At 38.8% G+C, this 17,816-nt stretch overlaps 1 protein-coding gene across 9 annotated transcripts in view; it reads left to right on the top strand.

Moving 5' to 3' along the window:
• The window catches only part of RHOBTB1 (Rho related BTB domain containing 1), a 130,246-nt gene that overhangs the window by 38,524 nt on the left and 73,906 nt on the right, over positions 1–17,816 (top strand). For 2 of the 9 annotated variants that reach the window (XM_074382271.1, XM_074382277.1), the window contains exon 1: positions 1–17,816. This exon is cut by the window's left edge. The exons of the other annotated variants lie outside the window; for them this stretch is intronic. The gene's annotated coding sequence lies outside the window, so the exon portion shown is untranslated. 9 annotated transcript variants of the gene reach the window in all.

Raw genomic sequence — 17,816 nt, 5'->3', positions numbered from 1 at the left:
TGTCTGTGTATTTGTATTTAAGAGGAAAACACGTCATTGGCATATTTTGATATATTATCTCTTGTAGGAAAGTGTCTCTTTTTCTGTTGAGAAGAGTTATATATTGGAGGTCACTGACAACTAGATTTTTAAAATTTTAGTTCCAACAAAGAATTACTGACTGCTAACTGCATGTGAACTTTTATAATGTGTAAATATTTTCTTATTTGTGGCTCATTATGAAAATTTCCACTTACAATGGTCCTATCATTGGATCTCAGGTACAAAAACATGGCCAGTTCCTTTAAAAACATTATAAATGAGCCAGGCTCGGTGGCATATGCCTATAATTCCAGCACTTTGGGAAGCTGAGGCAGGCAGCTCAATTAAGCTCAGTAGTTCGAGACCAGCCTGGCCAACATGATGAAACCCCATCTTTACTAAAAATAAGAAAAGCATCTGGGCATGGTGGTGCATGCCTGTAATCCCAACTACTCAACAGGCAGAAGCAGGAGAATCGCTTGAACCCAGGAGGCAGAGATTGCCATAAGCCAAGATCACCCCATTGCACTCCAGCCTGAGTGACAGAGGGAAACTCTATCTCAAAAAAAAAAAAAAAAAAAAAAAAGAGTTATAAATGACCAAGACATTAATAGCATTGCAATAACATAGTCATAGAAAAATAAGTTATCTTCCTTAAAAGGCATAGCTAGTAAAAGCACTTTTATATATACAGCAATGCATTTGAATTTCACAGTGATCCTAGGTGGGTATGGTGAAGTCTATTTCACACATCTCCAAGAATTTGAGAGATTGGGGAGTTTCTCAAGGTCACATAGTTTGAAAATTGTTAAGCTGGTTCTCAGACAAGCTTTCACTCGGAATCTAGATCCATGTGACAGTCTTATGAGGCTGTATTTACTACATCACTGTATTCATTTTATTGTCCAAGGCAGCTTACTTATACGTTGAGGTGAAATATTCACAATGGTGCTATTATTGTATGAGAGGCAATATACTTAATGCACCAGTATTATTTGCCCTGCTTTTGGAAAGGAGAAAGCGGAGCCTACGCAAAGTCACATAACACATCCAGAACTGTACTGCTAGTAAGCAGTGAGCCAGTGTTCTAATTCAAGTGTGTCCAGCTCTGAGTGTACTGTGTCTCATAGTATGTTTTTATTGAATACAGGATTTCCTGTGTGTTCACAAGGACATTGATGTGGGCTCTGTTTTGAGTGTAATTTGCATGGCATGCCACAGTGCCTCTTGAACATCAACAAAAGACCAGCTGAAGTCACCTGGGAAGCTCCAGGATCCTTTGAGAATGACAGCCCCGCCCCTTTCTTTCAGTTGGTTCAAGAGCTAGAAGAAAAAGAGGGCCTGGGTAAAGCGCAGTTGACTCTCTGAGTTCAGAGCAGATAGAATTAGTGAATCCCCATACTTACCACCCCTACCCCCACCAACCCCAAGTCAATGAAAAAATAAAGAAGAGCTTTAGAAGGGAAGAGTTTGACAATGACCACAATCCTACTGTCAGCCCTGTGGACAAGATGGTGACAAAATATCTTCCCGAAGCAGTAATAACAAGCTCATGGATATTAGCAGTGGTAAGCGATGGCGTAGCTTCTAAGAGGCAGCACCCATTGACATCAAAGGGTGCAAGCCAGTAGGGGTAGCTGCCAGGGTAGCCAAAGAGGTTACAGACAATGCAATCTAATAGTAATCATTCCAAGTTCTTTACGACTTGGATTATGATCACCCGTAAATAAGAAAGTACCGCATATATGGTGGGGACATGATCCAAGAAGAATATAACTTAAACCCCACTCATGAATATTTCCAGTATTAATATTCTATCCAACCAAATAGTTCAGACTCTCAGACGGATACTATGAATATGACTTTTAGATAAAACAGTCATTTATTTTGTACAATATGTTATGTTACAAATACAGATTATTAAATTTCTAGCTCTCTAAGGAGGTATTTTGTTCGTGTGAGTAGTTTATTTACAACTGGCAAGAACCACGTCTGACTAGACGTCAGACTGTTGTATTATTTACGTAAACATACGATTTGATTAAATTCACCGGCATAATCAATAGGGGGTTCTGGTTGTCACATTAATTACATTCTATGGAAATTCCATGGAAGCATCATTTAATTAGATTTTTCACTTAGTACTTATCAGAGTATAAGAAATGTCATCATAGCTTTTTGCACATGGTAATGAAATCATTGGTACATTACCAAGATTAAATCATACAAGAATGTCTACCCTTCTGTTTTCCTCTCTGCTAAAATTATAAAGCTTCTTACAGTACCACCTGTGATGATAGGCAGGATACACAGAATTTCAAAGCTTTCTACAACACCTACCAATCTCCATGTCAGAACAAATTAGTATTTCCAGCCTACCGTTTATTATTGTGGCATTTTAGAGCTTAATAGCTCATTCTTAACATTAACACATCTGCTGTTATTGTGTGTATAATACGTGCAGTGAATATGTTAAGTGTTTCATTTACATAATCTTATTTAATCTTCAAAGAAACACTTCAAGGTTTCTTTCCTATATACAGATGTGGAAACTGAGGCACAGATCACTTAAATGGTAAAGAACAGAGCCAGGATTGACTCCGAGTTCTGATTCATTCCAAGTCCCAGCTAGTTATTTTTTAGATGCAGAAACAGGCCCAGAGAGATAAAATGTCTTTCCGAAGTGCACATAGCTGGAAAGTGGCAGAGACAAAACTAGCACTTGGGTTTTCTGACTCCTGCCTGTAATTTGTATTGCCAGAGCCATCACTATAGGACTGAGATGTTCAACTTTTTGTTTGTTTGCTTTATTTTTATTTCAGCCTATAGCTGCCAGGCTGGGAGATATGTAAGCAATATCCATTAGCACTGCTGCCTGTGACGTGTAGAGCAATCACATTTGTAAGGGACTGTGTGTCTGAGTCCTTACTTCCTTACTTGTCTGCAACCTTTCTTGTCCACATAGCTTTTTAAGTGATCTGGAGTAAATCTATTGCTCACTTGGCAATCAATATTTCGCATTGTTCCTCAAATGTGGAGTTGGATATCTGGATTTTGCCTTCTCCCACATCCCTGGAAACTTTTCCCAGAGAGTGTCATACTATAGGTCCCTTTTCCTAGATCAACAACTGTGACTGTTTCATAAAGAGCCTCTCAGTCTAAACAGCAAATATCTGGCCATGCCTTTCCCTTGCTTTAAACACTCAGATGATAAGAGCATGTCTTGTGTTTTTCTAATCACAGATGGGTGTTACATTCTATCAATTGTTTATTTGTATCTGTTGAGATGAACATATGGTTTTCTATTGTACTAATGTGGTGACTTACGGCTGATTTTTGAATGTTGAGCCAACTTTGCATTCCTGACCACTTGGTCCTGATATACTATCCCTTGTATATACTGGAAAGCAGGACTTAATTGGAGACCACCAACATAACAGTTTATCACAATGAAGACACCACCATATTAATTACAAAAATGAAGTCATTTTTATTTAAATCTCCTACTCTGGTCCAGGCACAGTGCCTCACGCTTGTAATCCCAGCACTCTGGGAGGCCTAGGCAGGAGGGTCACTTGAGCCCAAAAGTTGGAGACCAGCCTGGGCAATGTGGTGGAACCCCATCACTACTAAAAATACAAAAATTGACTGGGCATGGTGGTGCACACCTGTAGTCCCAGCTACTTGGGAGACTGAGGTGGGAGGATCATCTCATCCCAGGCAGTAAAGGCAGTGAAACATGATCGTGCCTCTGCAATCCAGCCTGGGTGATGGAGTGAGACCCCTTTTCAAACAAACAAGCAAACAAACAAACAAATAAAACAACAAAACACCAAAAAATTTCTACTCTGTCCTCTCTGTTGAAAATGTGGCTGATGGTTGATATTTTGTGAGATTTTCCAGAAAAAAAAAATGTTTTGGAAATCTATATCGATATGATGTTTTAATTCCAAGTTTTGCCTTATAGATCCATTTCCTCTTACTCTTCAAATAAAAAAGAAAAATTTTAACTTCTCTGAACTGTGCAGTATTAAAGTCCCAAACCTCTTAAACAATAAAAATTGGTTGAGTTCCTTTTGCAAGGCGGCTGGCTCAGAAGTTTGGGTTTCTAAAGAAATGAAAGTTTAACATTTTCATACTGGACATATTTTCAGAAAATTTAGAATCCCATTAGTTTTCTTTATAACATGCTATGCTCAAAACTAAATTTTTTCAGGCTCCAACCTTATGCATATAAAAATGGGTTCAACTGAAGTTCCTTATGATTTTGTGGCAATAGAAGTGCTTGACTTTTCTGCCTCCTTTAGTTTGGCATTAACTGTTTTGTGTACTGTGTCCTTTCACCACTGTCCCAAGGACCCAATTACTGACTTTTTAATGAGCTTAACTGGGGTCTGTATCTGTTCTGACAGACACTCACAAGTGGTGTCTGCACAGTAAGTCATTCCACTCTTCAGTAACACTGTATTGTGGTTGTGGATATGAATTTCATTTAGACTTCCAGTTTTAATCCTAGAGCTCCCCTTTCTAGAGATGTAGTATTGCACAGGTGACTAACCTCGCCATACCTCAGCTTTCCTGTCTGTATGGTGGGAATGGTGAGTGCGATACAGCAGGAAAAGCACTGAACAGTGTGTCGGCTATGGAGTGAGCATTCAGTAAATATCATTACCAGTGGACAAGTGATCATGAATACCCTCAGTTATTCAGAAGCAGGTTGTTACATTTCCAGATGATCCAAAAACCTTCTGTGTTTTTTTTCTTTTACCTCTACTTACTCACTTGGATGTGCCTTTTAGCACTTTCAGTATCATTTGAGCATTTGATTCAGTTTGGTGGGTTTTGGGTCTGGGAGAAGAGGAGAATTTGTGTTCATCCTAAGGCATTGGTGCCTGCACCAAATTGTTTGGGAACCGTTTAAGTCCCTCAGAAAATGACAGTCCTGCACCACTAATGACGTTTCAATCAACTATGAACAGCACATATAACGGTAGTCCCTTAACATTATAATAGAGCTGAAAAATTCTTATTGCCTAGTGACATTATAGCCACCCGCACACATGACTCTATGATGATGATGATGCTGTAAACAAACCTCTATGCTGCCAGTCGTATAAAAGTATAGAACATATTAATACAACTATTTACAGCACATAGTATGTGATAATGATAACAAGTGACTATATTACTGGTTTATGTTTGTACTACACTTTTTGTCATTATTTTAGAGTATACTCCTGTTTATATATCTTTTAAGTTAACTGTCAAACAGCTTTAGGCTCATACTTCTTCGAGGAAGTATTTCAGAAGAAGGCATTTTATCAGAGGAGAGGACAGCTCCATGCATGCTATTGCCCCAGAAAACAAAATTGTTATAAATATGACAAAATCTTTAAATGAAAAATAATTCATCCATCATGATAGCACATCCTTAGTTTTCAAGATAGTGATAGGTTCTTTTTTCAAGCTGTAGACAAGTTTGATGCACATACGGGTTCCTGTTTCCCTTGCAGTCAAACTCTGAACTCTTCTGAGTATCTGTAACTGACACGTTGTAGACCACAAATTTAGACTAAGGGAATGCTTTCTAATACTGAGTCAGCTGCCTCTCTGCTACCCTAATTATTCTGTTGTTTTATAATCACATTTTCCAGTGGGACAAAATGCGGAGGTGAAAGACAGTGATACTGATGATCCTGATCCTGTGTAAGCCTAGGCTAATGGGTGTGTTTGTGTCCTAGATTTTAACGAAAAAAATTTGAAAGGTAAAACAATGAAAATAAAACACTTCAAAAATAAAAAAGCTTATACAATAAGGATATAAAGAAAATATTTTTGTACAGCTACACAGTGCGTTTGTATTTTGAGCCAAATGTTATTACAAAATAGCCAAAAGATCTTTAAAAAATTAAGTTTACAGGATAAAAAAGTTATAGTAACCTAAGAGTAATTTATTAATGAGGAAAGAAAAATATTGTCTTATAGTGTAGCCTCAGAGTACAGCGCTTATAAAATTTACGGGAATGTATAGTAATGTCCTAGGCCTTCACATTCACCCACTATTTACTCACTGAGTCACGCAGAACAACTTCCAGTCTTACAAGTTCCACTCCTACTAAGTGTACTATACGGGCGTGCCATTTTTAAAATATTTTGTTCTGTACCTTTTTTACTGTACCTTTTCTATGTTTAGATACACAAATACTGATTATTGTATTACAATTGCCTACAGGATTCAATCCAGTAATATGCTGTACAGGTCTGTAGCCTAGAAGCAATGGGCTATGCCATATAGCCTAGGTGTGTAGTCGGCTATGCCATCTAGGTTTGTGTAAACACACTGTATGATGTTTGCACAATGATGAAATTGCCTAAGGACATGTATCTCAGAATCTATCCCTGTTAGGGGATGCATGACCATATTACCAGACTATGAACAAAAGAGGCCCACTATAATAATTTTGCAGAATACAACATGATAGTAGTTCAATGTGTTGAGCAAGAAATTTAATAAGTAAAAGTCATCATAAATGTAACAAAGAGCTTAAATGAAAAATACTTCATCAATCATGATAGCACATCCTTAGTTTTCAAGATAGTGGTATGTTCTTTTTTCAAGTTGTAAACAAGTTTGATGTACATACAGGTTCCTGTTTCACTTGCATTCAAACTCTGGATCCTTCTGAGTATCTGTAACTGACATGTTGTAGACCACAAATTTAGACTAGGGGAATGCTTGCTTACACTGAGTCAGCTGCCTCTCTGCTACCCTAATTACTCTGTTTTATAATCAGCATTGCTAGTACACAGTAGACTGGCAATTTAAATAGAAGTATTTGTGCTATGTAATGATAGCTGGCAACGCTCTATGATTTGGGATAGCTCAGGACAGATATTCCTTGAATAATTACCCTGCTCAATCAGAAAGAGCATTCTTGTGTTGCTGGGTGTGATTGATCCATGTCTGTACAGTGCTTTTTTGTTATTTAATCTCATGTTCGCAAAGCATGTTCAGTTAACACGTGAATTGATTTGCGATATTTTAAAACAGTTCCCTTGTCAAATAAGTATGGGCAGCTCAAGGTGGACTATTTCCCTCTTATAAATGCATAATTGTTTTTCTTTGAGATGGAGTCTCGCTCTGTCGCCAAGCTGGAGTTCAGTGGCGCGATCTCAGCTCATTGCATCCTGCGCCTCCTGGGTTCAAGCAACTCTCCTGCCTCAGCCACCTGAGTAGCTGGGACTACAGGCAGGTGTCACCATTCCCAGCTAATTTTTTTGTATTTTTAGTAGAGATGGGGTTTCATCATGTTGGCCAGGATGGTCTCGATATCTTGACTTCGTGATCCACCCACGTCAGCCTCCCAAAGTGCTGGGATTACAGGCATGAGTTTAGTTTCAGATATAAATGCCCTGAGAAGTCTTATTAAAAAATTATAATTTTCTTTAAGAAGAGAATAAAATATGAACTATTTCCCAAACTTGGCTGGCTATGTTAAAAAATAAAAGACTATTCCCCTTTCTTTGTAATAGTTTCACTCAGGGCTAATATAACAGAACATACTTTGGGAACTGCTACTTGACCAACTTAATCTCCTTTTATTTATTAAATTCACTATTTGGATAATTTCAAAAATGATTTTGTAAACTTCCTCTCATCGAATTTTTCTCCTCTTTCTCCTCCCTTTTTTTAAGTAGGTTGCCAGATTTAACACATAAAAATACATGACACCACTGATATTTAAATTTTAAACAAACTAAATAATCTCTTGGTATAAGTTATGCATAGGACATTTGAATGTAATTGAGTGTCCTCTATTTTATCTGGCAACCCTATACCCAAGCCAAATGAGAGCCATCAGTGAGTAAGTAATAAAACTGTCAGTTTAATTTAATAAGAAGAACATGGAAAGAATTCATTCAGTGCTCATTGAATATGATTTTAAATATTTACAAAATAAAGTCTAAGGCCTTTTTTGAGACTGCTACATCTTCTGTATTTTTATAATAATTGCAACATGATTAGTGTAATAACCCTGGTACTCTACTCTGCCATAAACTCTTTCACTCCACTCAGAGCACTTTCATATTACAGATGAGGAAACTGAACTCAGAGAAGTGACTTGATTTGCCCAAGGAAATTCTCCCACAAGGAGCTGATAACTGACAGGCTTGAGGCCTTTTCTACCTTCAAGCCAATGATTTGGATTTTCACCAGGCTAATGTTCACTATATTTGTAGAGTTAAATAAATAAATAAATAAAACTACACATGCACGCACAAGCACGCACACACACGTGCACACACACACACTAACAGACACTTTTAAAAAAGGTAATGGTGGCCAGGTGCGGTGGCTCATGCTTGTAATCCCAGCACTTTGGGAGGCCAAGGTGGGTGGATCACCTGAGGTCAGGAGTTTGAGATCAGCCTGACCAATATGGTGAAGTCCCGTCTCTCCTAAAAATACAAAAATTAGCTGGGCATGGTGGCGGGCACCTGTAGTCCCAGCTACTTGGGAGGCTGAGACAGGAGAATTGCTGGAATTCAGAAGGCGGAGGTTGCAGTGAGCAGAGATCACACCACTGTACTCCATACTGGACAACAGATAGAGACTCTGTCTCAAAAAGGAAAAAAGAAAAGGTAATGGTTATAATTAGTCAAGATTACTGCTTTAATTGATTAAGCCACAATAACATGGAATACAGTTTAAATAAATTTAAAGTTTAAAATTATACTGGATATAACTTAAAGTTTCTTTTAACAGATCATTTTACTATCTCCCAATAGCTCAGTCTCATTAATGTGTAGTATGAAAAGGTATAAACTTCAAGTGAATTTCAAAGGGTTTTTTGTTTGTCATTGTGTTTCTATTTATAAACTATTGTTCAGGATGTATATGCCTTTTCTCATCATTAGCCACCTCAACTGTTTTATTGAGAAGAAACATCAAATCCAGAAATATTACAGTATAAATAATATACTATTATTCTTGTAATAACAGTATACTGTATACTGTAATTACAGTATAAATAATGCTCATAAGAGCAACAAGTGTGATCAATTTCTTTCTATCGAAATCAGAACTCCTTATTTTCACAGTACATGGCATATCAACTCTGTTATTAAAAAAAGGAATTGTTTGGATTGAGGTATTGAAAACGATTAAAAGTAACTTAGGTACTATTTTTGTTCCCTATGAGTGTCTCATTTGGTATCCATCCCATACAAATGCCACTGTTTCTTCGGGTGCCATGTAACTTCAGAGAAAAGCCTGAGAGAACTAGGGACTTCAGCAAGGGTACAGGATTGGCCAAGAATTAAGAAGAAAGAAGCCTCACTTGGGAACTCCTGGGGTATTGTGTGTATAGCTTATTCCCCCCTGGATACATATGGATATTTAAACATCGAGAAATATTTATTCTCTACTTGAGTGGTTGAGAACAAACAATACACTCACGAGGAGGCTAACCTTACCCATGTTGCCCATATGCTTAAATCAGATTTTATCATGTTGAAATGGGCTGTATGTTTCCATCTGTTGAAATGGGCTGTATCTTGTTCCACATCACTTTCCCATTTTATCTCATCAACCTGACCTTGCTGGCACAAGGTGTAATCGCTGTAGTATCCTGCTTGTTTCGTCAGAAAGTGGAGCAATAGTTTAATTTGTTAAGGAAATAGCAAGGAATGAACTAAAGATGACGTTGTGTGTTTTCTCACAAATTGTTTTTATTTTTGGATGGGTGGTTGTGAGGGCATATAGCTCATAGATTATTCCTCCCGGATACATATGGATATACTCATAGCTCATAGACACCTGATCTGCAGGTGTTGCCTGCTTGTCAAGGACCCTGAGAATCCTGAAGTTGTCACCTCATAGAGATTAGTTCTCTTCAACTCTACTCAACCTTTAATCCACATGAAATTTTGGATGTATAAAATACTAAGGTAGTTTACCCGAATTTGATAACAGAATTTAAGATGAGCTGTGGCCCATTAGCCTTTCAAGTACACAGGGCATTGTCATGCATTGTAATGAGCAATACTTTGAATGAACAAGGAAGGGTAAATATGAAATGCTAATTATGTGAAAGCAGAATCTTTCTCTGTCAATAGTACCTACTTTAAGATAAATAATACTTTCTAAGTATTTGACCTGTGGTAAGTGACTTGCTCTTTTTGATCCTCGGCTTCCTCATCTGTAAAATGGAGATAATAGTGGTGCCTTCTTCATTAAGTCATTGTGAGGGGTTAATAAGAGTGAGCACAAAAGCATTTGGCTCCCTGCCCAACATATAGTGAGTACTTACTAAATGCTAATTAGTATGATTACAGATTAAAATGACAGGTGGTGATCTTGGTGTTTATTATTATGCACATTAGTCCCGTACCTGTTTATGACACTGTAATCTTTGTGAAACATTTTTTATAATCTCAAAGTGCCTTTTCATGGGTGATCAATGTTGACAGTGATCACAGCAGAACAAGTAAAACCTTAAAAGACAGTTTTCCTTTAAAATTTCAGCTTTGTCATAAATCATATAACTGGTCTTTATATATAAGCAATTAGAAGAAATTACAAGTGAGGTGCCTTGTATAAGTGTTATTATTTACCATTAATTACAACCCTTTACTATGGACTTTCCTGCCCAAAGTGCCATTCAAAGCACCGTGGGATGGGAAAAGCAACGAAGCTTCCGTGCCTCTCACCAAATCTTTGGGTTCCTCTAAGATTGATGCCGTGACAGGATGTGAGCCTTAGTCCCTGATCCCTGGAGTCATCGGCTTATGTTTACAAGCTAAGCAGTTGTGCACCTTCAATGTTGATCCTGAAGTGTTTAATGGCTTATGCACCTACATGTGATACAGTTAACTACTTGACCATACAGGGGAGTTTACCAAGTGATAAATTTAGGTGATGTAAAATATTAAAGTAAGAATAAATGTTTACAGGCTAAGGAGGCTCTGAAACTGTGTGCATAGAGAACGATATTACTGAGACCAGCGCAAGAAGTGAGAACATCTTTGCTTTTAGATTAGGAACCATTATGAAAGGAATAGTGGTGCCAAGTAAGAAAAGCTTCACAATTCGGCTTCTTTCCAGGGACTGCCTGGTAGGTCGCCTTCCAAGACACTGGTGTTTCTAAAACACTTGTATTCCTTTTGAATGGTATCTACATACAAGTTAGTGTACTAGATGCTAAATTACTTCGAAAGATTTACTTCCACAGAGTCGGAGTATCAGCGTTAGAATTTTGTATTAGTCAGAATTCTGGTTCCTTCTCTGCTAACAGAGAGCAAGTCACCCTCTGGGAAATGTCTTTTCCCCATCTCCCACATTTGGAATGATTCTTAAGGTTGTCATAAAGATCAAATGACGTGTATGTGACAGATGCCTGGTAAGCGGGAACATGCGACATGAACATGGGGGAAATTATTTTTCTGAAATAGGGTGTGTGGGTATGTATTCGTAGTCCACTTATTTTCCTAGTTTCTTCATGTAGTTTAACTAACTTCTACAGACGGGAGAAAACACAGCAGTTATAACTCAATGGCAGAGCGAAACATTCAAACTTCAAACACTAAACTTTCTACCTCATAGAATTTGATGGAAGCTATTATGTATAGTACTTATAGCCAACATTTGGAGAGGAAGGAGTTAGGGGAATGATACAGTTCCTATATTATTAATCTTTGGCACTCCCACATCAAACGATACCCTATGCTGCACAGCACTTTTTAAGTGTCTTCATAATGAGCCCATTTTTACACTTATGAGTAGGTATAGAGCTTTACATCTTAAAAAACGTTTTCCGTTTCATTTAGTTCTCTTGAAAACTTTTTGGAAAGTTATTATTCTTGTCCCCTTTTGATATATGGAGCATTGCAGTGCAGCAGGTTAAGGAAGTAGCACAGAATTACATCCTAGTTAGTGAGATGGCCAAGATACAACTCGGTTTTCTTTCTCTTTCTGCTACCCTCTGATCCCTTTAATCTGCGTTTTGGTTTTGGTTTTTTAAACTTGTTTCATAAAGAGAAACAGTTATATGAGACAGGTTATCAGGCAAAATAGCCTTAAACATGCTATGACACGTAAATGTAATTTATTTTTAATTAGGTAATATTGAAATCTAGCATTAACACCTTTTGTAATATTAAGAATGTAGTTCATGAAATAAATTTCTCTTTCAAATGCAGTTTTTTTCAGTACAAAATCATATTTTTGCTTTTAAAAAAGTCAAAGATACACATTCTACATTAAACTGTTTTGTTTTTCTTTTCTAGAGTTGTGACATACGTGCCTTCCAATTTGCTATGCCATGCCTAAAAAAAGCCAGACAGATGACCATAAAAACTGTTTGCTACCTCCTCTTATGCATGAGGAGCTAGACCAGTTGAACACCATCTTGGTAGGAGAAATTTTGACAGAAAGAATGCAGTTAGAGTTGCAGAATTTGCAAAATCGCATTTTTACCAAACTCGCCCTACCACAACAGAAAACCAAATGAATGGATCCACACAGCAAGGACTTTAGGCAAACCTACACAAATAATTTAACATGCCATGAGGACAGGATACCTTTTGATCTGTTTTCAGCACATAGCCGTACATTTCATTGGTGCCCAGTAAAAGGGAAACTGCAATAGAAAAGACACTGCCTTCCTGGAACTAACAATGAAAAGTGCACAGTATCTAATGCTTCTGTCTTTAAATAGGAAATGCCGAGAAGAAAATCCAGTATGTTAGCCTCAGTATTTATCTATAAATTTGTTTCCAAAATTATGCTTTAAAGAAAAAGAAGCTTCTCCTGGAAACCACATCACTACCAGCAATCATAACTGGACTACAAAGCTAAGAGTTAATTTCCACCTGTAGAGTTTAGGGAAAAGACATCACTTTTTAGTTGATTCCCACAACCAAAACTGGCTCTGATTTCCCTCATAATGGTGGGAAGAAAATAGGAGCTTTAGAGATCTGAAGAGTTGGTCTGAATAATAACTGAGCTAATTCCCTGAGATAATTCTCATCAAAATCCTGCAGAGCTGGGCCATTCAGGCTGAAGCGTTTTTCACTTTTTACCCAAGTGCAAAAGCTGTGAACACACAGGTTCATTCAAAGACAGCCTGTGGGCCAGGCGTGTTGGCTCACGCCTGTAATCCCAGCACTTTGGGAGGCTGAGGCAGGCGGATCACCTGAGGTAGGGAGTTCAAGACCAGCCTGACCAACATGGAGAAACCCTGTCTCTACTAAAAATACAAAATTAGTCAGGCGTGGTGGTGCATGCCTATAATCCCAGCTACTCAGGAGGCTGAGGCAGGAGAATTGCATGAACCTGGGAGACGCAGGTTGCAATGAGCCGAGATCACGCCATTGCACTCCAGCCTGGGCAACAAGAGAAAAACTCCGTCTCAAAAAGAAAAAAGAAAAAAGATAAAAGAAAAAAAGAGACAGCCTGTGGTATGTGGGACAGAAAGGATTAGTGATGGTAGGTTATGTCATGATGTTGACATATCCATGACATGAAAGCTGGGGAAGGGACTCTAGATGGAAGACTGGATATCATCTTGTCTGAGATGAGTCTGACTCAGAAGCATCTATTTTAGCAGGAATACTAGAGTGACTAAACACAATAAGGTATTTCAGGAGAAACAGAGGTCCCAGGAGGTCAAGTCATTTTCTTTATGACCCGTCAATACTTAGCATTAATGAAGAGCCTCAGAACAGTTTGTCATCACTAGCTGGAGCCCAACAGCCCATTAGGCCCATGCTGTCCAGACTGGTCCCATTGCTAGAAGCTAACATGTAAAATGATTTGTACAAGAAAGCTGCCACTGAAACCACTGCTTAAGGCCAGAGCCCAAGCAGTGTAGTCCAGATTTCCTTAAAAGTCAGAAAATCCATAACCATGAACAGCATAAATAACGTCACCAGCCTCTTCCTCTTTAGGGTGCCCAAAAGTTGTTAGGTGATATTAAAGCCACTGGCTTACCTGCAAGAATCCACTCTAACAACTGTTTCTCCATATACCTTTCTACCAAACACTTACTCTCTAAAATAGGGCCATACATAAGCTTATTCTCTACCATGCTTCAAATCCCTATTAGTAGTAGTCCCTGAAATTTCTCTATAACACCTGGAATTCATCATCCAGGATAATTTCTTTTAAATAGCCAATGACAGCATCACATGCTGCATCCGGAGCAGAGAGATGGACAGCCCGAAGCTCTCTTCTTAGGTTAGGCCTATTTGGACAAAGCCACTGCCGTGTCCAGCTGGGTTGACCCCAGGAGGCATCTGCACCTGTGCACAAGGCTCAGCCTTGGCTGCACATGGCTAGGTTCTGCCTGTTTCTTACCGACCACTGAAATGCAGTCTTATAGAACAAACCTGAAAAGACCCTCTCTATAGGAGTTTTTGGTAAGTACTTCTCTTACCTAAGAATGTTCTTGATAAAATTGACGGCAATATAAATGTTGAGCAATAGCATTTGAGTTGAAAATAGAGTTCCCTTGGGGTAGTAGCACTTAATTTGCAATTTGAAAATTCTACCACCCCAGAATGTATTTTTGAAAACTCTTAAAAACTCAACAGCAAAAAGACAGACAATCCAATTATAAAATAGGCAAAGACTTGAGCAGATATTTCAGCAAAGAGGAGATAAGAATGGCAAAAAGCTGGCGAAAATATATTCAACATTATTATTCATTAGGGGGAATGTGAATTAAAACTACAATGAGTTGTCTCTACGCAACTGTTACGACAAGTGAAACTTTGTAAAATATAATAATAATACCAAACGCTATTATTATTTGTGAGGATGTGTAGATCTCTCATACATTACTGGTGGAAACGCGAATAGTGCAGTCACTCTGGAAAATGGTTAAGCGGTTTTTTTATTTAGCATGTGACCCAGCAATTGCATTCTTCAGTAGTCATCCCACAGAAATAAAAACTTATGCTCACACAAAACCCCTAAACAAATGTTTACGGAAGTGTTTTTCATAATATTAATAGCAAAATAATAGAAACTACTCAAATATCCTGCAGTGGGTGAATGGACAAACTCTGGTACATCTGTGCAATCAAAATTTACTCAGCAATAATAAGGAATGAACTACTGATATGTTCAATATCCTGGATGAAACTCAGGAGCATTATGCTTAGTTAAAAAAAAAAAGTCAACCTCAAAACATTACGTACTTATATTCCCATTAATGTAACAGTCTCACAATGAAAAAACTCTAGAGATGGAGAGCAGATTAATGGTTGAGGGCTGGGGGTGCAAATATAAAGAGGTAGTATGAGAGGATTCTTTTGTGATAATGGAAAAATTGTGTGTCTAAACTGTGGGATTTTTTTAATCCTATGACTTTGATAAAATATTTGCCATAAAAGCTGGTCAAAAGTTTCAAGATCGCCTTTGTGCAATAGAAACATGAAAGTGTTTAAAGATACAATGTCGGTTTAATTCCACTTAGGTACCAATTTTTATGTTGACTTAAAAGGGAATGGTACTAATTTTATTAGCAAGCAATGATTTTAATATACAAAAATGGATCATTTCATGGAAATAACGAGAGCAGGGATACACTCACAGCAGTGATTACAGAGGTTATTTGCTGTGATTCATTTTCTCCCCTTTCCTATTAACAAAATACAGTCTGCACAACTTGCTGCATTTTCTCCAACTTTTCCACAGTCTGAGGTTTTATACGTAAAGTTTGGTGCTGCATATCACCATGTGGGAACGTCTTTCTCTGATCACTGACCTTCTTCGGAAGGACTTTCCAGAACAATGAATTTTCCTCTGCTATATCTGGATTACTGTTGATACCAACTCATTTTCTTGAAAGTTCTTCCAGTTTCCCTCAGATTTACCCATTCAACTAGGTAATTCCAAGGTAGTTGACTGTTCTTTATCCCCTTTAGAAGAAGCATCTTTTGGAAGCCTGCCAGCCTCTGTGTGCCCTGGGGGTGTGGGCCAAGAGCTGAAGGGTGCGCTGCCAGCTGGGGTCTTTGTGTGTCTTTCTGTTATAGGCCTCTGCCTATTATTTAACAGAAGCATGACACTGAACTCTTTTTAATTTAGAACTGAGAAAATAGAAAATAGAAGAAACTGAGGAAAGGCAAGCTGTTAAAAAGCAGGTTAATGATAAAATAAGACTTTGCCACAGACCACCCCAGGTGCAAATACAACTGTCAAGACCTCAGAAAAAGTAACTTCTCCATGCCTGTTACCTTATCTGTAAAATAATTAGGATAATAATAGCATCTACCGCATCAGTTGTTGTGGGGATTACATGAGAAAATGTGTTTTAAGCCTCCCAGCTCCGTGCCCACCTCATGTGAGGGCCGAGATACATCTTGATTCCCATTTCTTTTGAGTTTCTACCCTATTTCTTAGCTGTCAGGGCAGTTTGAAGAAAAATGGCTTGCAATGAAGAGGACTGATTGCTAGGAGTGAACAGGGTTAATTAACTTTTCCCAAGAAATTTGTACCCGAAAATAATGTATTTTGATTAAGCCTTTCAAAATGGAGTCATTTTGCAAGAGACTAAGGGAAGTCAGTTTTATGCCAAGTAAATGATCACCCGCCTCTTGGATGTGTTCTTGGAGTAGACACCTGTACTTGACTTTTCACTACCCTCTCTTTCTGGTATCCAAGACTAGGGCCTTGGTAACTCCATTTTCAAAGATACTGCAATGAGAGTGGCTTAAACAAAGGAGGTTGCTGGTCTTACCTTTCCTCATAAAAACATTAGATTTCCCTATGTCCTGGGGTCTCCGCGGGATTCAGGGAGCACCAGGCAAACCTTTGTCTTCAAGAGGCTATAAGCAAATGAGAAAGAGTAGAAATACCACTGGACTGGAATTCATCTGGGAATCTTGGGTGGAGGGTAATTCATCAGGAAACTAAAGATGGTCTCCTAGAAAAAACTGAGGGACCAAGAAATGTGTTTGCTTTTAGAATTTTTTCACACATCCTGTTTTGGGGGGGGGGGGATAAGCCAAAAACTAGCCCTTACAATAGGATGGACTCTCTTTTTCCCAGTCCTTCAGTATCTCAGGAAAATATTACCTGAGAACTGGTAAGGCCAAGAATGACATTGTTTCCATCTTTGCATCCCCGGCTCGACACACACAGCTTACTCCTTAAAGGTTTATTAAATGAATATGTTCCTCAGGGTAGCTGAACACAGTCGTGTCTTTATTCCCCAGTGGTCTCTTTACAGGCTGGGAGTGATGAGTTTTGTTAAGGCATACTAATTTTAGCAGGCTGACTGAAAGCTCCCTGAGGTCAGGGATCCTGTTGATTGCTTTCACTATCACCTCCTTAGAGCTTGGCAAGGCACCTGGCAGCCTGTAGTCACTCTATAAGCATTTATGCGAATGCATGAAAACTACCCCTGGTTCTGTCTTCAGAACTCAAGGTTAGCCCGGAAGAGAGAGGAGTTTCTGTGAGGAGGGATGGGCTGTCTTGGTCTTCCAAGTCAATTTCACCTCCCCACTCAGCCGTCTGCAGGAGGTTATAAATCACAGCTGTACCCGGGTCGGGGTCAGCTGTACGTCCCTAACGCCCCCTGCGAGGACCCCTCCGGCCAAGTCTCAGAGGAAGGTAACCCAGCGGGGGCGAGCCAGCCAGCACGTGCAGCCGCCCAGGGAGGAGGAGGCTGGGCTAACGCAGCCCTTAGTCAGCAGCTGGGCTCGGTTTTGAAACAAAAGCCAATGTCCTCCCTCGGAGTCCGCGGCCGGTCAGCTCCTAGGGGGAAGAAAGCCATGCTGCCCAGCCG

Source organism: Saimiri boliviensis, chromosome 12 (assembly GCF_048565385.1).
Source record: "Saimiri boliviensis isolate mSaiBol1 chromosome 12, mSaiBol1.pri, whole genome shotgun sequence".
NCBI classification, from domain to species: Eukaryota; Metazoa; Chordata; class Mammalia; order Primates; family Cebidae; genus Saimiri; species Saimiri boliviensis.
Note: the sequence above shows the minus strand (reverse complement) of the source record. Positions and strands in the feature narration are given on the sequence as shown.